Raw genomic sequence first — 24,472 nt, 5'->3', positions numbered from 1 at the left:
GTGTATGTTTTATAAAATAAAAAAACTAAATAAATTGAAGACTGTTTGCCTACACCCACGCAAGCATATAACATGTATATAATGATCATGCTGACAACTCAATTTCAGAAATTTCACTAAAATGCTCAACTCGAAAATTTATGTCCTCAGCGATAGATGTTATTGCAGTTTTATTTGTATGATATAAGCCACGTATAAACATTAGTGTAATCGCAATCTTACAAAATGTATTTTTTTTTCTTTCAACATCAAATGAATGTTCAGCAGAGGAAATATGAGCAAATATGAACTTCGTCAAATCTCAGCCTGAGCCAACGTGAATGGTGCATGTCCACATGCACTTCACATCTTGCTGAAGTGGACATCAGGTTTTGTCGCAAAATGGCTGCTAAAATAATGCATAGAGATGTACATTATTTATTGTAATTGCTTGATTCAGCAATCTCACTATTATTGACTACCCTACTAGGCCCTCCCCCAGTTGTTTCTAAGATAAGGAAGACTGACCAACAACAATCTACTACACTTTGATGGTGGAACATCAGGGTCAGCGGTAATTTTTGACATGGTCCTTTATGATGTGACAATCTGGTTTGTCTACTGGATAGGTGCCTGATTTGGGGTAGTTCTATAATGATCTCTTGTAACGCATATTGGGAGGCTTTAATACTGTTTTGAGGATTCACTATGCACCGTGTTTTTATTTAATAACTTACACTTGATACTTCTGTCTATTATATTTGTACAATATACCTTCTGTTGATACATTTGTACTATAGGCTATCTATTGTACCACCATTATCCATTCATGTGTGTTCTTAAATTACAGTTTAAAAAAAATTATGGTTTTTAGTTCATGTTGCTCTGCATATCTGTAATACATTAATAAAAATGTATGATTAACCTGTAGTTATGTCAATGAATTTTTTGTTGTGTATGGTGGAAAGGATTAAGGCAGTAATTTATTATCTGATTTACGTCAACTTTTGGTGTAATTTGGTTGTAGATTTTGTCGCAACAAAATCTGTGACTTTACCCCGCGTGGCACGGGTGTCATTCGCCAGTCTTAATAAATGTCCCCCTAAGTGTTTATATGTGGCATACAACAAGCATCATTGCTGTGGGGTCTTTAGTTTTGTAGGTGTTAAAATATGATAAGGCATGAAAAGAAAAAAAAAAAATACATAATTGACTGAATTCGGATCAAAATTCAATTTAGGTAAGCGCCCAAAAATATCCCCTAGCCAGACAATCTTCCTCCTAGTTTACAACCAAGCAAACATTCATCCTAAACACAGTAAAATATCACTTAGGGTGGTCTCACACATGCCATAGCAATGGGTTAACAATGTTTCCTAATTGATCTACCTTTAAAATCCATGATTTGCTTTGGCGTAAGAAACATTAAAACAGCACTTGACACCCGCTTTACATGGAGAGAAATGATCGGTAACGCGACTGATCTTCCCCATACAGGTTTCTTTTTATATAACAAATCGTCAGCAACACACTCAAATGTGACGGTAAAGCAAAAAAAGCTAATAAAATTCCAAACTTGGATATGCGTGTGACATCATCTAAAAAATAAAGCATGATGGACTTTATTCACATGTCCACCACTTGGACTGTTAGTGCATTGCTTAACAGTATGGTCATGAGGGGATCTATTTGATTTGCTTTAATCCTCATGGAAACCAGGGCTGTGGAGTCGGTAAGCTAAAGTCCTGACTCCAGCATTTTATCACTCAAGCTCCAATGTATTCATAATTGACTAATAATACAGTAATACATTAATTATAGTAAAATGGTACCATTGAGCTTTTTAGGCTACTTTCAGACTTCTTAGATGGAACTGAAACCATATTTATTGGAATACAATTTATGAAATTACTGAAACCTTCTAAATTCCTATAAGTAAATATGTAATGCACTATGCATTTAATACCTGGAAAATACTATTATACACTTAAACATAATTGTAAGAAATATATGAAGTTGTCCTACATATGAATAGTTAGAAAATCTATATACAGTATATATATTTTGCGCCTGCCCATAAGTACACCCAGACATACCTGCCCATAAGTACACCTAGGTTTTAGAAAACGAAAAGAAAAAAAAAGCTGAGACCCCCAATGTTACACAGAACTCAGCTTACAGCCCCAATCAGACCCCCAACTTTAATTAGACCTCAGAACAGACCCCCAATGTTATTAAGTCCCCCAATCAGACCTCAGATCACACCTCCATGTGAATGACACCCAATCAGACCTCAGATTAGACCTCAATAGGTCCCCCAATTAGACCTCAGATCAGACCTCCATGTGAATGACCCTCAATCAGACTTCAGATCAGACGTCCCTGTGAATGACCAGTATTCAGACCTCAGATCAGACCTCCATAAGTTCCCCAATCAAACCTCAAATCAGACCTCCATGTGAATGACCAACATGCCCATATCAGATAAAAAAAAAAAAAGAAAAATTACCTCTCCTGCTACGGACTTACCTTTTTTGCGGCCTCAATGAGATGAAGGGGTCCAGATTTGATTAGCAAAAAAATGGATGGGATGTGGACCAACACTAGGACTGCATGCATGAGCCCTATACCTCATGCTATCTTTTTGGGATGCTGCCATGCTTTTTATGTTTGCATACAGTTTTAATTTGTTGGCAGCACCTGTCTGTTTACATGGGTGATAGCTGCCCAAAAAGATTTTTAGTGCAACATAAAGCATTTGCTCATTTTTCAGATGATCAGAAGCTAACGTAGATAAAGCATTGATGAGGAATGAGCGTTGTTCATTCCTAATCATTAGCCCATGTCAATTTTTTTTTAAACTATTCTAGATGCTTTTTCCACATTATCCAACAAGGGAACGTGGTTTGTTGAAAAGGGGGCATGACCTTGCATGAAAGGAGGTCATAGATTAAAAGGGCCAATAAATGCGCCAAAAATTTTGCAGATTTGTTTTCCCAGTAAACTAAGTTTAATAGGTGGAGTAAAGAAAGAGGAGACAGTGTAAAGATGCGCCAGATTTATCATCCAGATTTAACCACTGCAATATACCTGGCACCGTTTTAAGACTGTCTAGTCTAAGCTTACATCATCTTACTATTAGACAGGGTTAGTAAATCTTCCCTGATGGCCCAAATTTACTAACACCGTCTAAAAGTAAGACTGTGTAAATTTAGACAGTCTGTCCCAGATTTATCACAGTGGCTGATGCTGTTAATAAGGCACCTAAAGATTATCTAGTCTACCTTTACACCACCCATTCATTGGCCTACTTTACTACAAAACGTGTGAATATTTTGGGGTATTTCTGATGTACGGAATCACATTTAAGCCATGTCCCATTAAAAAAAAAAAAAAAAAAAAAAAAAAAAAAAAAGTCATACCTCCTTGTACTAGGCAACACTCCCTTGTCAGGCACATTGCAAAAAGTGTCAAAGTGCGTAAACCACTTAATAAATGTATTACAAAGCATGTATGCCAGTTTTTTTACACAAATTATGGCAGAATTCAGGCATAAGGAACAGTTTGACTAGTAAATCTCACCCAACGTAACTACTGAACCCCTTAGGCTACTTTCACATCAGTGCTATCTATTTCCTTTCTTCTGCTCCGTTATAGAGCGAAGAATGAAAATAACGGAAGAGTTGAATTTAGCAAAGAACTGACAGGAACAGAGTCTAACAGGTCCCATAGACTATAATGGAATCCATTCGGGAAAATGTTTTAGTTTTTGCAGAGATATAAGGTCTGCATGGAGGATTTTTCTCTCCACCATTTTTGACGAATTCTGTGACGCAAGCGCTAAACGAAGCTTGTGGCGCAAATGTGAAGGTAGCCTTAAGATGCTTTGCATAAAGAAACATTTTCTACTTATCATTTTAGCTATACCGAAAAGGTCAAAGCTAGCTCATATATGTAGCTGTCATTAACCAGCACTGCCGTCATTCAACACAAGCAGAGCACTAAAATTCTGTTGGTTTTATTTCATATTTGCCAATTGAGCCTATACATTAGAGCTTGAGGAACCTCTCACAAATAAAGATTTATATAGTATGCTTCAACGCTTTATCACATCATTTCATCACTTGCTAATATCTGTGAAGTGACCTCTCTAAGACCCATAACTTTAGTTATAAAAAAATATATATATCTGAGGCAGACCAGTAATAATAGGAGCTGGAGCCTGAAGTTTTGTGTTACACAAAAAATTACAATGTCATCAAAAATCACTCACACAAAACAGTCCCTTAACATTCAGTCTTCCTTCTTTGCTCATTTTTTAATGCAATATAAAAATTGTAATATACAAACTTTTAATCTGAGCTGTACAAGCACAGGCTCCTCACTAGATTTATATTCTGTACATTATTCTATTATCTAGAATACAGGGGATCAAAGTGAACCTTTATTTCAAAGAAAAGAATACCTCTATTTTGCTAGGTGCTAGGGCAATGGGTGTATAACCACTGTGTCATCAAACAGATTTGGCTAGGTTATTCCAAAGGGCGTTATCCTGGCAGGCCCCTGGTTTTGACACTTGTGATCCCTGTACAGAGATCTGGACTTCGCTGCAGGGGAACCACAAGGCTGGAGTAATCTGTGTGATTGACAGCTGACCCATGGGAATAATCCCATTATTGGGTTATTGACACTCAATTAAATTGACTTGTGTGCCTTTCAGAGAGGGAAATTACGGTAATTTCTGCCCCTTAAAACACATCTGTCCCAAGGTTGGGGGGAAATTTCAGTGCGTCTTATTAGGTGAATACTAATGAGCGCTTCCAAGCAGAGTATGAGCAATCCGATAAACAGTCTAAGATCATACAATGTAGCAAAGGGTCAATACAGAGGTTAGGCAGCGGAGGGTCAATATCCAGAAAAACAGGCAATAGTCGGTACATGGACAAACCAACAAATACAGCAGGATAGGTCATCTTTATCTCATCGGCAGGGATCGGAGTTCCGTCACCGACAATGATTTCAGAGAGCCGCTGTGCTCACTGGAGGTCTGATGGGCACAGCCGGCTCCCAGCAGCTTTCCAAGCACAGCGTATATAGTATAGAGGCTGTACTTGGTATTGCAGCTGAGCCCCATTCACTTCAATGGGGCCGAGCTGCAACTACACCATGTGACCGATGTATGGTGATGTAACATGGCGTGGGAAAAGGCTGCGGCACTCACTGAGCATCAGCCTCTTCTAACAGCTGACACCTCCACTGATCTGATATTGATGACCTATCCATAGGTCATCAATAACCCCTTTAATACAAAGAACTTACTAATGTATTGTGATTGTCCGTGTTGCCTGCTTTGCTGGCTTGATTCATTCTTCCTCCCCTAAAAAAACACAATGCAATAGCACTCTGCAAACCAAATAAAGTAAAATAATGCCATAGTAATAGAAAATATTCTGGTGCTAATGCTACGCTTATTTTGTACATTTGAGATTCTTGGCAAATACATTTTGTATTAAATGATTTGGGCCCGTCTGCCACACGTCAAGGCGATCTCTGTAAGACGGGAACCTAACACTCACACAGTGTTCCATAAAGACCACCATAAAATTCAGGTAGTGCAGGTGCCACTCCCTTAATTTTTTATGGTGGTCGTTATGGTACATAAAAGGTAGCATTTAGTGTTAGGTTCCCACGTACAGAGATCGCCTTGACGTGTGGCAGACGGGCCCAAATCATTTTATTCAAAATGTATTTGCCAAGAATCTCAAATTTACAAAATAAGCGTAGCATAAGCACCAGAATATTTTCTATTACTATGGCATTATTGTACTTTATTTGGTTTGCAGAGTGCTGCTACATGGTCTTTTTTTTTTCTTTGTGTTTCTACCCATGGCAGCGCGTACCTGCACATTGGGATGTGCTAACTGAACCCCATTTTTCTTCGATTCATTTTTCCATCACATGGAAATGCAGATACAAGGTAGCTGAGAGAGGAGTTGCTGCGCATGTGTGCCTATGCCCACTCACACGGTCTCAGCTTCCAGGGAGGCCATGCTTTGCTTTACTTTTTCTTATGTACATGATAAATGCTATTTGCTAAAGTGAGAAAACCCCTTTAAGTACCCACAGATGGCTAGCCGTTGGCTTGTGTGAATTAGAGTGCGCACACTGACCATTTAAGAGCCAGGGCAGTTAGTGCACAAGCCCTTTGGGCAAAGGAGAGGATTTCCTGGATAGAGGCAGGACACAGCCAGCTGAAAGAACTGGGTGACAGCTCCGGCTGCCGGACCCACTGCAAGGGAACAGAGGAAGGAGGGTATGTGTAGAGGTGCCTGTGTATGCCAGAAGAGCAAAGTGGCAGCAGGCATGGGTCGCCAATATAACACTAGGATGGACACTTTCCAGAGCACCAACAAATTTCACAGTGCTTTATGGAGATCCGCAACACTCACATTAGTCCCTGTCCCTAATAGAGCTCACAATCTACCGTATTCTTTGCCTTATAAGGCGCACCTAGGTTTTAAAGAAGGAAAATAAGAAAACAATTTTTTTTATTAGCCCTCAGATTAGACCACTAAGTCAGACCACTAATATTAATCAGCCCTCAGATCAGACCCCCAATGTTAATAAGACCCCCAATCAGACCTCAGCTCAGACCCCCAATCGAACTTCAGCTCAGACCCAAAAATAGGACCCCAACCGGACCTCAGATCAGACCCCCAATCAATGTTCATAAGACCCACATTCAGACCTCAGATAAGACTCTTAATGTGAATGACCCCCAATAAGTCCTTAGGTCAGAGCCCCAATGTGAATAAGACCACCCATTCAGACCTCAGACCAGACCCCCATTTTCAACAGAGCTCAAAGCACACATAAATAAATTAATTAACATACCTCTCCTGCTCCATATGCCACTCTTCCTGGTCTTCCTACCGCGCTGTGTTGTGACAAAACATCCTCACACTGTAGGCAGGACACAGCACAGCATTCGGCCGAGGAAGACCAGGAAGCGGTGAGAACAGAGCCTGCATGTGGAGCGCTGCATTCAACGCTTCCCGATCCTCCTGTACTAATCATCACTTTCATAATAGAAGCTCATTAGTATTTGACCCATAACACGCACTGACATTGCCCCCTACTGTGGAGGGGGGGGGGGGGGGGAGTGCGTCTTATAGGGCAAAAAATACTGTAACTTTCCTATTGCAAACACACACAAGTCAATTTAACTGAGCATCAATAATCGATTCATGGGATTATGCCACTCTATCACCCCTCTCTGAATGGAGCAGTAGTGATGGAAACCTATGCATATGCATATATGGTGTATATGCCATAAAGTTTTCCCGGCATATACACCAAACATAGGGCCCAGCAAATGAACAGTGGTGAAATTGTCACCTGCTGTATATACTATAGTAATGGTCCATATTTCATTGTAGCAGCTCATTTGAAGGGGTTGTCCGAGATGATAAGAATATGTGTGTTAAAATAAGAAAAGATCTTATGATCACCCATTTAAATCAGCCCCCACTTTCATCTAACACCGTAGCTCTGGCCTGTGTTTACAGTGACTGACTGCAGTGGTCATGTGGGGTATACAGGGCATCACCGCTGCAGCTTATAAACACAAAGTGGAGGTGAGGACCTGTGCGGCGTAATGCAGCAGGGAATTAAGGAATGAATAAAGGATCATCTATTTTTTTTTACCATAAAAAGGCTTTGGAGATGTTTTTAATTATATTGGACAATACCCTTAGGTTGCAACATGTAAGTATCTATCAATTTCTCTTGCTAAACATAGCTGATCATCAACAACCCAGGTATATATCTATGTATATATGGAATTGACACGATCACCAGACAGTAGTCATAACGATAGCCACTTATAATTTGTAACTACAGCGTATGATATTATTTTTGTATTGAGACGTTTATGAAAATGTTATTCTTTGTCATCTAATGCATTCCTCTACATGTGCGTGCCTAAGTACGGACACTAACAGATTACAAGATGCAAAAGTTTAAATAAACACAAAGAGTATTTAAAGGGGTTGTCCCATGAAAAGCATCTGGATCTGAATACTTTGGTAATTACATGTAATTAAAAATTTAGCATAGCCTCTGAGTTATTCAATAAAATCTATCTGTATAGCGCCACCTGCTGTTTGGTTTTTTTCCTTATTTCTTTGACCTGCATACTGAGAAGGCCGCACATGCTCAGTTCCATCCTTCAACTGCCTTCTGAGCTGTGATAGGGAGAGCATGGACACGCCCCCTGAGCTGCAGCAGAAAAGGCACTCCCCTTAACCTGTAAGCTTGATCTAAGTTTACCATGGGGAGATTTCTGGGTACAGGGCTGGTTCTAGCTTTGTTAGAAAGAGACTGTCGTGTACTATATGATCTCTGATTTTAATTTTTCACCCCTTTAAGAAAGAAAAATGTACATATCAGCTAGGATTTTTATTTTTATAAAAATAGGTGTATAAACTATATTATTCTGAATTATACACATCATAAATGAAAAAAAGAAACTAGACAATTGGATGTATCTAATGGGATTCTTCAAAGATGACAATTTCTAGCAAGGATAACCGCTGAATTGGCTTAAATTACCAATGACTTTAGAGTCAAAGTAACTAAATTTGGAGATAGTAGAAAAAGGAAGAGGACAGACCCGCAATCCCAAGTGACCTGGGGCTACATGGCGTCTATGAACATTTAAGAGCAAGGCCGAGATTGCAGGCGTCTGCAACCAGGACCAAGCCACAGATCAATCGTAACTGTTTTGTTTAGTGCTAAAAACTCAAACTGCAGTGATTAGAAAACACATTAGTGTTCATCAATTAGCAGCCAAACGTTTGTTTTAATAATTCATAGGAAACGACTTGCACAAAGTCTGTTAGTGTGTTGTCAGGAAAGCCTCAGAAGGGCCAACAGCATTCGGCGCCACTTTGTATTGACGGCAACATAAAGTCAGGAAGCCTAGTTAACTCATTATTAGCCCATACCTCAGAGCATCTTCCCCGTAAAAGGTTTCACTGCAGTTACCATTCCTATATAAAACAGTCTATTAAGTTACCGTACATTTTAATGCTGACAAAACTATATTGCTAACCAAAGGACTTAAAGATTTAATCCGCATATTCACTTAGTGTAATAACAGATCACACTGTGTGTATTGGCACATATAATGCAGCAGACTGCATTAGAGTCCTTGATTGCCATCTTTCCAGGTAACATTTACTTCCTATTAATATGCTGCAATGACAAATAAGATATTTTTATTTCCCGTTCAATGCTTATGCAGGTACAAAACCAAGGTACACAACAAAGTGCATTATGTGTCAAATTAATGAACACTTCCTTCCACTTCAGGTGCTGAAGCCAATGGCAATAACAGATAGATTTCTTACCATTAATCTGTGTCTGGAACTGGCATCAATTTCTCACTTCTTGGAATCACAGGTTTGTGGTAAAAAGCCCCCACACTAAACAAGTTAATACACCATTTGTAACTCTGAAATACGCAGCTTTCTCCATTACTGAAAAGTTCACACTCACTACTTACAAATATATATATATATATATATATATATATATATATATACTGTAATAAAAATAAGTAAAAAAAAGAAACAACTAAAAAGAATCATTAAAAAAATCATTAAAAATACAATAAAAGGACATTAGTCTTATAGGGTTAGTCTGATGGCTTAACCCGGGGTGGTACTAATATTTGGTGTCACTGTATTAAATAAACTGGGATTATATAAAATATTCCAGGGTACTATGACTCTCTAGTGAATTCTTCAACTAATGTATCTATTAGTAATTCTAAGCCAAGGGAACCTTGATGCCTTTTAATTTTGGTATGGCTACCTCTTACTTATGCTATGCCCACCTCTTGACATATTTGCATAGCAACAGGCTATGCCATGAATGCCTGACAGGTGGAACCCACTTCTGGAAGCTTTACCCATCTGGAGAAAGATAGTTCTGTGATCCCCATTCACTAATTCGAGGCAAATTCACTGCAATGGACTTGGGAGTTATGGAAACAGGCGAATGGTCATGTCTATTTGACGACAATGGAAAACGTGTCCGATGATGACCACTTGTTCAAACAAGCGAGATGTCCATATGGGGGAACCCCACCTTTTAGGCATTTAAAGGGGCCGCTCCACAAAAAAAAGATTCTACAGTTTTCAAACAAGCACATGCTCAGTTTCATCTTTCAACTGCCTCCTGAGTTGTGATAGGTAGAGCATGGACACGCCCCCTGAGCTGTGATAAGTAGAGCATGGACACGCCCCCTGAGCTGCAGCAGAAAAAACCGCTGCCCTTGAGCTGTCAGTTTGATATAAATCTAGCAGAACAATGAATAGGGAGATCTTGGGATTCATGTAAGGTTCAGGGCTGGTTCTAGCTTTGTTAGAAAGGTATTGTCATGTACTATATGATGTCTGATTTTCATTTTTTACAAAAATCATGGTTTTAATGCATATCCTGATATATCATACATGCTCAATGTGATTCCAATGAAAAAGTGTCCGCTAATGACACTTTTGGAACTTCCACTTCCCCAAACAGTTTAGATGTCCAGATGTCCAGGTGTACGTTAACACTTATAGGTGTAGACCACTATGCACCTGTGCCAAATGTATTTTTAGGATGCAACATTTCATACATTTGCTGCAGGCACATGAAGCAAAGACAAAGCTTAAAACTGACACAAAACAACAGCAAATAATAAATGTCCCCTTATATGTGCTGCAAAAATATTTGTTTAAAATGTCACATTATTGTATAGAATATAGGAGCTGCTCACATAAACACATTGGTCCCATATATTCTATCTGTATTTTAAAGAGGACCTGTCACCACAAATTGCAATGCAATCTGAAAGCACCATGTTGTAGAGCAGGAGAAGCTGAGTATATATATACAGTTGCAAGAAAAAGTATGTGAACCCTTTGGAATTATATGGATTTCTGCACAAATTAGTCATAAAATGTGATCTGATCTTCTTCTAAGTCACAACAATAGACAATCACAGTCTGCTTAAACTAATAACACACAAAGAATTAAATGTTACCATGTTTTTATTGAACACACCATGTAAACATTCACAATGCAGGTGGAAAAAGTATGTGAACCCCTAGATTAATGACATCTCCAAGAGCTAATTGGAGTGAGATGTCAGCCAACTGGAGTCCAATCAATGAGATGAGATTGGAGGTGTTGGTTACAGCTGCCCTTCCCTATAAAAACACACATTGATTCTGGGTTTGCTTTTCACAAGAAGCATTGCCTGATGTGAATGATGCCTCGCACAAAAGAGCTCTCAGAAGATCTATGATTAAGAATTGTTGACTTGTATAAAGCTGGAAAGGGTTTAAAAGTATCTCCAAAAGCCTTGCTGTTCATCAGTCCATGGTAAGACAAATTGTCTATAAATGGAGAAAGTTCAGCACTGCTGCTACTCTCCCTTGGAGTGGCCGTCCTGTAAAGATGACTGCAAGAGCACAGCGCAGACTGCTTAATGAGGTGCAGAAAAATCCTAGAGTGTCAGCTAAAAACTTACAAAAGTCTCTGGCATATGCTAACATCCCTGTTAGCGAATCTACGATACGTAAAACACTAAACAAGAATGGATTTCATGGTAGGATACCACAGAGGAAGCCACTGCTGTCCAAAAAAAACATTGCTGTTTACAGTTTGCACAAGAGCCCCTGGATGGTCCACAGCAGTACTGGCAAAATATTCTGTGGACAGATAAAACCAAAGTTGAGTTGTTTGGAAGAAACACACAACCCTATGTGTAGAGAAAAAGAGGCACAGCACACCAACATCAAAACCTCATCCCAACTGTGAAGTATGATGGTGGGGGCATCATGGTTTGGGGCTGCTTTGCTGCGTCAGGGCCTGGACGGATTGCTATCATCGAAGGAAAAATGAATCCCCAAGTTTATCAAGACATTTTGCAGGAGAACCTACGGCCATCTGTCCACCAGCTGAAGCTCAACAGAAGATGGGTGTTGCAACAGGACAACGACCCAAAGCATAGAAGTAAATCAACAACACAATGGCTTAAACAGAAGAAAATACACCTTCTGGAGTGGCTTAGTCAGATTCCTGACCTCAACCCGATTGAGATGCTGTGGCATGACCTCAAGAAAGCGATTCACACTGGACATCCCAAGAATATTACTGAACTAAAGAGGAATGGTCAAGAATTACTCCTGACCGTTGTGCATGTCTGATCTGCAACTACAGGAAACGTTTGGTTGAAGTTATTGCTGCCAAAAGAGGTTCAACCAGTTACTAAATCCAAGGGTTCACATACTTTTTCCACCTGCACTGTGAATGTTTAAATGGTATGTTCAATAAAAACATGGTAACATTTAATTATTTGTGTGTTATTAGTTTAAGCAGACTGTGATTGTCTATTGTTGTGACTTAGATGAAGATCAGATCACATTTTATGACCAATTTGTGCAGAAATCCATATAATTCCAAAGGATTCACATACTTTTTCTTGCAACTGTATATATATATACAGTGGCGGAAATAATTATTTGACCCCTCACTGATTTTGTAAGTTTGTCCAATGACAAAGAAATGAAAAGTCTCAGAACAGTATCATTTCAATGGTAGGTTTATTGTAACAGTGGCAGATAGCACATCAAAAGGAAAATCGAAAAAATAACTTTAAATAAAAGATAGCAACTGATTTGCATTTCATTGAGTGAAATAAGTATTTGAACCCCTACCAACCATTAAGAGTTCTGGCTCCCACAGAGTGGTTAGACACTTCTACTCAATTAGTCACCCTCATTAAGGACACCTGTCTTAACTAGTCACCTGTATAAAAGACACCTGTCCACAGAATCAATCAATCAAGCAGACTCCAAACTCTCCAACATGGGAAAGACCAAAGAGCTGTCCAAGGATGTCAGAGACAAAATTGTAGACCTGCACAAGGCTGGAATGGGCTACAAAACCATTAGCAAGAAGCTGGGAGAGAAGGTGACAACTGTTGGTGCGATTGTTCGAAAATGGAAGGAGCACAAAATGACCATCAATCGACCTCGCTCTGGGGCTCCACGCAAGATCTCACCTCGTGGGGTGTCAATGGTTCTGAGAAAGGTGAAAAAGCATCCTAGAACTACACGGGAGGAGTTAGTTAATGACCTCAAATTAGCAGGGACCACAGTCACCAAGAAAACCATTGGAAACACATTACACCGCAATGGATTAAAATCCTGCAGGGCTCCCCTGCTCAGGAAGGCACATGTGCAGGCCCGTCTGAAGTTTGCCAATGAACACCTGAATGATTCAGAGAGTGACTGGGAGAAGGTGCTGTGGTCTGATGAGACCAAAATAGAGCTCTTTGGCATTAACTCAACTCGCTGTGTTTGGAGGAAGAAAAATGCTGCCTATGACCCCCAAAACACCGTCCCCACCGTCAAGCATGGGGGTGGAAACATTTTGCTTTGGGGGTGTTTTTCTGCTAAGGGCACAGGACAACTTATTCGCATAAACGGGAAAATGGACGGAGCCATGTATTGTGAAATCCTGAGCGACAACCTCCTTCCCTCTGCCAGGAAACTGAAAATGGGTCGTGGATGGGTGTTCCAGCACGACAATGACCCAAAACATACAGCAAAGGCAACAAAGGAGTGGCTCAAGAAGAAGCACATTAAGGTCATGGAGTGGCCTAGTCAGTCTCCGGACCTTAATCCAATCGAAAACCTATGGAGGGAGCTCAAGCTCAGAGTTGCACAGAGACAGCCTCGAAACCTTAGGGATTTAGAGATGATCTGCAAAGAGGAGTGGACCAACATTCCTCCTAAAATGTGCGCAAACTTGGTCATCAATTACAAGAAGCGTTTGACCTCTGTGCTTGCAAACAAGGGTTTTTCCACCAAGTATTAAGTCTTTTTTTGTTAGAGGGTTCAAATACTTATTTCACTCAATGAAATGCAAATCAGTTGCTATCTTTTATTTAAAGTTATTTTTTCGATTTTCCTTTTGATGTGCTATCTGCCACTGTTACAATAAACCTACCATTGAAATGATACTGTTCTGAGACTTTTCATTTCTTTGTCATTGGACAAACTTACAAAATCAGTGAGGGGTCAAATAATTATTTCCTCCACTGTATATTTTATTTTATTTATATATTTTTTTTGTGGGAAAAGATTAAGCAAAATCTGTAATTTATACATTTACAGTCAAGTCCATGAATATTGGGACATGGACACAATTCTAACATTTAACTGCAGACTGTCATCTTTAATTTGAGGGTATTTACATCCAAATCAGGTGAACGGTGTAGGAATTACAACAGTCTGCTTATGTGCCTCCCACTTGTTAAGGAACCAACAGAAATGGGACAATTGGCCTCTCGGCTGGTCCATGGCCAGGTGTGTGTTATTCCCACATTATCCCGATTACAATGAGCAGATAAAAGGTCCAGAGTTCATTTCAAGTGTGCTATTTGCATTTGGAATCTGTTGCTGTCAACTGTCAAGATGAGATCCAAAGAGCTGTCACTATCAGTGAAGCAAGCCATCATTAGGCTGAAAAAACAAAACAAACCCATCAGAGAGATAGCAAAAACATTAGGCGTGGCCAAAACAACTGTTTGGAACATTCTTAAAAAGAAGGAACGCACCGGTGAGCTCAGCAACAGCAAAAGACCCAGAAGACCACGAAAAACCACTGTGATGGATGACCAAAGAATTCTTTCCCTGGTGAAGAAAACACCCTTCAAAACAGTTTGCCAGATCAAGAACACACTCCAGGAGGTAGGTGTATGTGTGTCAAAGTCAACAATCAAGAGAAGACTTCACCAGAGTGAATACAAAGGGTTCACCACAAGATGTAAACCTCAAAAACAGGAAGGCCAGATTAGAGTTTGCCAAATGACATCTTAAAAAGCCTTCACAGTTCTAGAACAACATCCTATTGACAGATGAGACCAAGATCAACAAGATCAACAAGAGAAGGAAAGGGACTGCTCATGATCCTAAGCATACCACCTCATCAGTGAAGGATGATGGTGGTAGTGTCATGGTGTGGGCATGTATGGCTGCCAATGGAACTGCTTCTCTTGTATTTATTGATGATGTGATTGCTGACAAAAGCAGCAGGATGAATTCTGAAGTGTTTCGGGCAATATTATCTGCTCATATTTAACCAAATGCTTTAGAACTCACAGTGCAGATGGACGATGACCCAAAGCATACTGCAAAAGCAACCAAAGAGTTTTTTAAGGGAAAGAAGTGGAATGTTATGCAATGGCCAAGTCAATCACCTGACCTGAATCCGATTGAGCATGCATTTCACTTGCTGAAGACAAAACTGAAGGGAAAATGCCCGAAGAACAAGCAGGAACTGAAGACAGTTGCAGTAGAGGCCTGGCAGAGCATCACTAGGGATGAAACCCAGCGTCTGGTGATGTCTATGCGTTCCAGACTTCAGGCTGTAATTGACTACAAAGGATCTGCAACCAAGTATTAAAAAGCAAAAGTTTGATTTATGATTATTATTGTGTCCCATTACTTTTAGTCCCTTAACAAGTGGGAGGCACATATGCAAACTGTTGTAATTCCTACACCGTTCACCTGATTTGGATGTAAATACCCTCAAATTAAAGCCGACAGTCTGCAGTTAAAGCACATCTTGTTTGTTTCATTCAAATCCATTGTGGTGGTGTATAGAGCCAAAAATGTTAGAACTGTGTCGATGTCCAAATATTTATGGACCTGACTATATCTCAGCTTTTTCCACTTCCTATGAATACCTACTGGTACAGGGAAGTGGTGTTATCAGTGGTTGATGGCATTGTATGTATAAGTGTACATACAGAGATATCTGTCAGTCACTGATAACATCTCCCTCCTGTACCGATAAATGTATAAAATACAGGTTTTACTAAATCTTTTCCAACAAAACTATAGATCAATCTACTCAGCTTCTCCTGCTCTTTAACATGGTGCTTTCAGATTGAATTGCAATTTGTGGTGACAGGTCCTCTTTAACATTGCCCACCTATGCAAAGCACCCTCATAGCCCCAAGCAGGATAATCAAGCCTAACCAATTTCAGAGACAGTAAAAATAAAAGCAGACCGAGTAAGGTTATAAATGAGGGAACTGGCATGCCTGATGAATAGACTGGTCTGGTTTGTGCTTTCTGTCTGCCTTAGTGACCTTTTGCCACATAAACCCATCTAAACTGCAATATAAACAATTAGTTTAGCCATCAAAAGAATGAGATAAATCATGTTAGAAACATCATAAATTTTAACAAATGAAGACTAATAATTATCCATAAATGAAAACCAGCAATTTTACAGAAAATTACACAATGTCTTCATATAAATTAAAAGTGGTTCACCATTACAATTTGTAATCTGTCTGAGGTCGTATCAGTGTAAAATCATATTTACCACAAGTAAATAGTTGATGCAGTATAACAGGAATTTGCATTTATATTATGAATTTGCACCTGTTTATAGTTATATAATCTCACATCCAAATATTATACCTATTATTTATTATTAAAGCATCATTCTTTCCATGGCATTGTACATTATACATAAATAATACAAAAGATGAGTTACAAACTGGTACAGAAGGAGAGAGGACCCTGCCAACAAGTATTCCAAATGACCTTCAGAAGGTTGATCTATTGCTATCATAACGTGCTATAGTTATATACATACTAATAAATACATTAAACATATTCCTGAATGAAACGTATTTTACACTATATAAGGATTTCATAGATGTCTCTGACAGTTTTGGCACTATCCAGACTATTTATTTGATCATATCTTTCCCTGGTGAAATTAAAGATCATTAGGGGTTTCAGAAGGTGAAATCACAGCAAACTGGGGCTGAAACGATTACCCGATTAAATCGAGTAACTTGACACAATAAAATTTGTTTGTGCCATATGACCACGGAGCGTGAGTAAAGTGCTTGCTAGTACTCACGCTCCGTGATTTCCCGCTGGCTGGCACCGCGCTGCACTGTATCCTAAAATACACACATGCGCTGTGTAACGTAAGGAGGACAGTGCAGCGCATGAAAAAGAGGCTAGAAGATCCGTGGATTTTCGGCGGCGTCCCTACAGGAAAGGCAAGTATTTTATTTCACTGGAGCTGGGGACTGATGACTAGGAGGAGGAGCTAATGGCACTGGGGGGGGGTGTTGAAGCTGATGGCACGAAGGGGGGGGGGGGGGGACCCGATTGCACTAGGGTGAAGCCTGATGGCATGGGGGAAGCCTAATGGCCGTGAAGGGGGGAAGCCTGATGACACTGGGGAGGGGGGGGGCGGGCCTGATGGCACTGGGGGAACCTGATGGCACTGGGGGGGTGGGGCTGATGGTGCTGAGGTCTGATGGCATGGAGGGAGCCTGATGGCGCTGAGGACTCTTGGCAGGGTGGTCTGATGATGGCATTGGAGGGGTATTGAGAGTTGTTATTAAGGAAAACGTTCTCTAATAGTTTTATTTATTTATTAGAGTACTCAATTAATCATCAGATTAATCGGTAGAATACTTGATTACAATATTAATCGATAGCTGCAGCCCTACAGCAAACCTAATTTCCAGGCCAGATTCTTTTCTGATCGGGTCATAATGGTACAAGAACAACTAGAAGCAGATGGAGACATGCATATCTAAGACTTTCTTAACTTTAAGGGGAGGATCCATGAAAAATATTCCAAATTTTTTGAACCAGCATGCAAATACATGTAATTAGAAATTTAGTATAGTTATTTACTAAAATGTATCTATAATAGTGCCTCCTGCTGTTTTCTCTCCTGATTTCTCTGTCCACGTCAGTAACATCACTGAGGTGGACACATGTGCTTGGTTCCATCCTTCCACTGCTACCAGCTCTATCTTCTGTTAGCAGCTGTGGCTATTACAGGGAGAGAGCAGCAACAAAAAGCCCCCCCCCCCTTCCCTGGCCAAAAATGTTGAATTTGTACATGGAGGTGACTTTTCTAAGGTATTGTTAATGGGGATTGAATCCACCCCCCCCCCCCCACCCCACCTCTTCAAAGAGGTGGCGATTGGGAGAGGAGGGTACTGCAGAGGGAGACCTGGTGGATTTTTTTTTAGCTCAAAACTATACAACCTAAGTGGTTAAATGACCAACTTCTCTTTGGTTGTTTCAATTGACTTCACCAGGTGCTCCCCCTGTGGTGCTGTCCAACGTTGGTGTTTCACCTCACTGGAATCCCTTTGATTCATTTTGCTATAAGGACTGTTTGGTCCTATTATATTGAGTAATAAATAGCAGACAAGGGGTTCAAATCCATTTAGGCGATATGCCCCTTTCCGAGAGACAGGCACAGCTACTGCAGAACACCAACCTCCCGAACTGGATACAAAATAGCACTCCAAACTGGAACCTCGCCAATAGCTGCCAGCCGACGAACAGGAAAAGCATACAATCGGCTTACACTCCTGGCAATCAGTCTCTAACAGCATACAGGGAATCCCCCCAATAACGAGACAAGGCTCCGTGTTGAGGGTCAAGCAGTGCTCTGACGTGCTGGCACACCCAGCCTGGTTTTTATTACAGTTGTTGCAAATACAGGTCCGCCCACAGGGTTTTGAAATACAACCAATCAGTAATTTACAACACATACAATGTAAATACAGCAACCAATCGTTCACGCCCCCAGAGGACCAGAAGGGAGACTGCGACACAGGACAGATACAACATATCCCCACAATGCATCATGGTTTCCTCCTCTCTGTCCCGGAGACAACCGAAGGCAATCCAATTATCTCTCAGGAAAAAGGGAGATCACCAATACACATGTGGAGACAACAGGACAGACATCACCATTTAAACACACAATGGCACACCCCACAGCAAACACAGACATTTAACATATCCCCAGATAGCTCAAGTCTGAGTGCATATCATTAGGTGAATGGCACTCAGAATACACAAATACAATAATATTAGCTATCTGGGTACCCTCACATAACATACAATTTAACCGAACGCATAATAACATAAAATACAATTCCACAGACAGATTTAAGCTGTGCGGCCGGTCTGTCTTCTCCTTTAAAGTTACTATGGGCCATAATCCTGAGGCAAGAGGCTTTTAAACAGCCCTCTCCAAAACCCAGTGGCGAGGTTGGTTTCGCCACAGGGATCAATAGGAGAAAGAGACCCAGTCTCCCATCCCCTCCCACTCCCTTGCTCCCGTTCAGGTTTGTTGGCACTACATATAGAAATTTTGTACTTTTTCACCATTGAGTGATTTGTAATATGCGTCTTGTACTGTGGCGAGCGACCTTTTCGCCTCCTTTTGGGTATTTCTAATGATGTATTAAAAGTTAAGTCTTATTTGAGGTTACCCACCAGTTCTGTTCATTTTTTAGCGATAATTTGAACACATTTGACATTTGTTTATTTGAGCAGCAGCCACTCCCCCCTGACTTAGCCTTAAAAGTTAGTAAGGTAGAATTCATATTCCGTACTGATTGGACAGAAACACTCTTACATAAAGATTAACCAAAAAGTTTTTGTTACATGAAGGAAATGATTGCAACACATCCCACACAGACCATCAACCAATGTCTTCAATTCACCTCATGGTATATGCTGCAACAATGGCGTGGACAGGTACAGGTATGAAGGTTTGTGGACTTCTTCTTTGCAGCTTTTGATTTAAGTTTCCCTGGTGCACTTGGTGAATAGTTAGGTTTGAAGAGTGGGTAAGAAGATTTAAGGGTTTATGCTTTGGAAAAATTGGCTCTTTTACTACGCTGTGCAAATTGTGTGTGTATTTACATTTGCAACCTAATAAAAAGACATTTAAAAAACTACAACTCTTGCTCTTTTACTGATACTATGGCCTCATAGACAAGGCGGTACCTGTGTTCTGTATCACTTAGAGGCCAAATACGGTTCCCATAGAAAATTATGGGACAATACTACACACCTGTAAGCCTCTGAATTTAAAGGAGTTACCCCATGAATAGTATGCAAAATTAAAATCAGACATCATATAGTACATGACAATCTCTTTCTAACAAAACTGGAACCTGCCCCGTACCTCACAGAAATCCAGAGATCTTCCCATTGTTCTGCTAGATTTATTTCAAGATGTCAGCTTAAGGGGTATGTTCTTTCTCAGGGGAATGTCCTAAATGCTGCAGCTATATAGATTTAATTGAATAACTCAGTAGCTATAATACATTTTGAATTACATGCAATTACAGAAGTATTTAGATGCAGGTGCTGGTTTGAAAACTGCAGATAAGCCCTTTAAGGCACAACAAATCAATACAAAAAATGTGGTATTCTGCAGTGCATGATGTATCATGGTGGTATTCAGCCCTAGAAATATTGGCTTTGTAAAGATATGGAGACTCATTGAGTGCCTACAGGTCTAAACATGGCAATGCCTTGTGCATAAGGTACTAAAGAGAGGACAAAAGGGACAAATGTAACATACCAATATATAGTACTTAGAATTAGTCATTCAGATCTTCTCCACAGACAGCCCTGCTGCTACAATCCTAGAAATGGCTGCTAATTAAGGGGCATGTGACACAACCCTGTCCATCAGCAACGTACTGGACCTGCGCTAGTTTCCTTGTGCACAAGTGCAGAAGAAAACTTGGTAGAACACCTTTATCTGCGCTCATGTACCAGGAAGCTAGAGTCAACGCATTACAATGGGAGATGCTGAAGGAAGGGTTAAAGACATAGCTGACAAACACACGGCGCAATATATTAGTAGTTTACATATATTCCCCTTACCCACTCTTCAGAACACATTATATATAAAGTGGTCAGTACCTTTAAATTACAGTGTTCCTGTAGTTTGAAAAAACTTTTGATACGTCATAGAGTTTTGATCAATGGGGGTCTGAATGCTGTGACCTCCACCAATCGCTAGAAAGAAGCGCTCTCATAGAGGGCTGACTCTCCTCGCTGCAGAAGACCAAATCGAGATGGTCTCATAGACTTTGTATTGAGTCAGTCTCCTGTGGCAAGGATAGACAGCACTCTATGAGGAACACTTTAAGGGATTTGCATTATATAATCAAAATACAGATGATAAAAATGCTAATGAAACTAAAACATTTAATATACATCACAGGCCTGCATAATTTACACATCTAAATCCCTTCAATGGATATGGATTGCACTAGTTTCTGTCAGTATCACTGTCTGCACACTAAAAGTGTACTTTATACTATAGGAGGAAAGTACCTAATGTTAGAAACCTGCTCACACAAAATGCCCTTTTAAAGAAGAATGTATATGGGTTAAAACCACAATCATATTCTATGTGGCCAGGGAGGAGACTTAACCTGCCCCATTAGCGCACACAGTATCAAGACAAGATCATTATAAGCTATTCCCATGTGCAGTCTATATTATTTGCAAAAACTCAACTGGTAATCTTTAGCCTTTCCCATGCCATTTTAAATGTCCTCCACCTCCATTAGTGCTAATGGCTCCGTGCTCACATAAGCTGTTAAGACTCATTAAGGAGTTATCAGGTAACAGGAGAAAACAGATGCAGCTTGACTAAATCAATTTACCACCTCAGGGTTAAAGACAGTGGCGGCATCTCGGGCCATTATTAGGTGACAAGAGAACGTGTGTTCATTATTTGTTGCCAGACAGTACGTTGCCTTTTCTATTTTTAAGTGATGTCACATATTGCATTCTGCTCACTTAGTGTCTGCAGTGCTGTGTCGCTTATAATACAAGTCACCTAACCATATTACAATTACATACTTTAACATGTGCAGTACTACTCAACCGACATCAGGAGTTGTTGGTATCGAATGAAAATTTCTATGTGTAGATGTAATGATGATGTATTTAAGTGATTACAACATTAGAGTGAAAAGATAGGTTTATTGGGGAAAACTGCACAATTGAAAGGTACTCATTTTGGCCACCACTACTTTGGATACAAGATGAAATACAGTTGGGCATGGAGACATACAAGTATGTATTGTATCTAGTGTTGAGCGGATAAATTCAATTCTTGACGAAGTAATTCACCACAAAGCAAATTTTTTATTTTATTTTTTTATTTGGCGAAGGAGCCAAATCGAGTTTTCCAATACTTTGATCATATCTAATTGTATCCTGTGGCACATTTGCCAACAGAGGTTGCAGCTGGACCTGTAGATTCTGCACACTAGTAGGTTCCTGAAGCTGGTGTCCCAGCTGGTCCCATAAATGCTCGATTGATGATAAATTTGGCAACTGGGCAGGTCATGGAAGTATTGCAATCTGTTCGAGACAATCCTGGGAAATCCTTGTTGTGTGTGTGGGTGAGCATTAGCCTGCTGGAAAATTCCAGTTGGAAGCCCTGCCTTTAGAGGCAACACGTGCCCACAGGATGTCCTGTATATATATCGTTGATCTGTTAGTGTCCCTCATATCACTACTAAGGGTGATCGTCGTATAAGATGGCTCCCCAGATCATTACACTGGTAGTTGGAGCAGTGTGTCGCTCCACAGCAAAGGTACGATTGAAGCTCTAACCATTTGGCCTCCATACTCGAAGCCAACCATCATGGGATCCCAAACAGAACATGGATTTGTCACTAAAGACAATACAATTCCAGTTCATAACAGTACAGGTTTCTCATTCATGACACCACTGAAAGATGACGGTGGCTGACTGTCAATGGAAAGACAAGTAATGGGTATCGTGACACCAAGTTTCTGTCTGCTAAGTGCCTTGAAATGGTCCGGGCAGAGACAGCAGTGTGTACAAGGGTGCCATCTATGTCTGGATGGTGGACAACAAAACAGTGGGAGCAACTTGTGCTTGTCAGCAGATCAAATGATCCTCTCTACTGGTCGTCTGTTTGGGCTGTCCAGAGACTGTTGGCCACGAGTGCATCCCCTCACGTAACCACTTCTCCCAATACCTCCTAACATCTAGGTCAGAACGGCCTAGATAATGGGCAATTTGTTAAAATAACCATGATGCTTCTCACAGTCCAATGAGGCACCCCCTCTCAAAGTCTGTAAACTGGGCAAAATATCTTTCAGGCATGTCTAGCAGTCAACGATCTTTCACCAAGGGGTACACTATTGAAAGTTGCCTCTAAGAGCCTTTTATACAGCAGCAGGGGAAGCACTTTTAGGGTCCATTCACACGCCCGCAAAATGGGTCCGCATCTATTCTGCAATTTTTCGGAATGGGTGCGGACCTATTCATTTTTGAACTGTTCGTATGTCCGTGTCCGCACATATGTTCCGCGGCCCTGCAAAAAAACAGAACACATCCATGGACAAGAAAAGGCATTTCTACTATAGTGCCAACCATGTGCGGTCCGCAAAATGCGGAACGCACATAGCCAGTGTCCATGTTGCTGATCCGCAATTTGCGGACCGCAAAACAGTTGCGGACTTGTGAATGGACCCTTACGCTGTCTTGTAGCATGTCCCAGTGTCCTATCAGTAGACAACTGTAATCATTTACATATCTGTCTGAGACATAACTGCATGCTGATGTTTTGCAGCAAGCCTACAGTTCTACATTTCTATCTGGGTGTGTTATTTTTTTTCCTTGTGGGCCCATCAATAAATACTTGTGGAGCTGGAACATAAAAGCACCCATCAAATGGAAATGTAGAACTCCTATACACCTAACATGAAACTAATGTGCTGGGAAATATCAGCAAATGCTGCACAGGCAGGGAACCAGACACATAAATGCATTTTTTTATCATTATGGAAACTTTGCATTTGTATTCTAGCTTTCTCAAATAGAGTTGAGATATCAGTTTCTCAGAAGTGCTCCTCCACTGTAACACCCATGTCTATAACATCTCACATGCAACCAAGATGGATATCATTAAACCAACATGTGTAGTCAGTGTAAAGCTCACTAGCTAAAATTAAGACATACTCTTTTTTTGTGGTAAAGAAATAAAATTTGTCAAATGTCAAACAGGTCGTCTCTCGGGAGCCAAATAACCTTTCTAGACGTTCCTTCTTACTTCTTTCATGTATTTCCAAGTAGAATTCCCCCTCTTTGTATCTTATGGGATAGGAAGGTCAAACAAGAGATTCATGTAATGCAAACCAGGCCTACTAGACACTCTTACAAAGCTCTCTAAAAAGTTAAGAATGGTTCAATATTCTGTATTAAGTTCGTAAGCAGATCACTTACCACTTTGAAGCTTAACTAGCAATGATATGAAGTTTCTTTTTGTTTAAAATATAGTTAGCAATGTATTAATTAACTTTTTTTCTTTTTGCTATTGTCTTTCATCATGCATGGCATTAGTTACAACAGGCCTAAAATTTAGAAAATGTATTGTTCATATACCCTATAATTTTAGAATTAGAATTCTAGAAGGCCATCTGTTTAGGATCCTTATATCTTTTCCAAAGTATTCAATGCTTATAAAGAACATCTCTTGTTCTGGAGGACCTGTCGTGTCCTGGATTAC

The 24,472-nt window shown here is 40.2% G+C and overlaps 1 protein-coding gene across 10 annotated transcripts in view; it reads right to left on the bottom strand.

Annotated features, from left to right (window-relative positions):
* The window catches only part of BCAS3 (BCAS3 microtubule associated cell migration factor), a 1,183,153-nt gene that overhangs the window by 939,535 nt on the left and 219,146 nt on the right, over nucleotides 1-24,472 (bottom strand). The gene's annotated exons all lie outside the window — the stretch shown is intronic.

This window comes from Bufo gargarizans, chromosome 3, assembly GCF_014858855.1.
Source record: "Bufo gargarizans isolate SCDJY-AF-19 chromosome 3, ASM1485885v1, whole genome shotgun sequence".
Lineage (NCBI taxonomy): Eukaryota > Metazoa > Chordata > Amphibia > Anura > Bufonidae > Bufo > Bufo gargarizans.
This window is presented reverse-complemented; position numbering and strand designations above follow the sequence as displayed.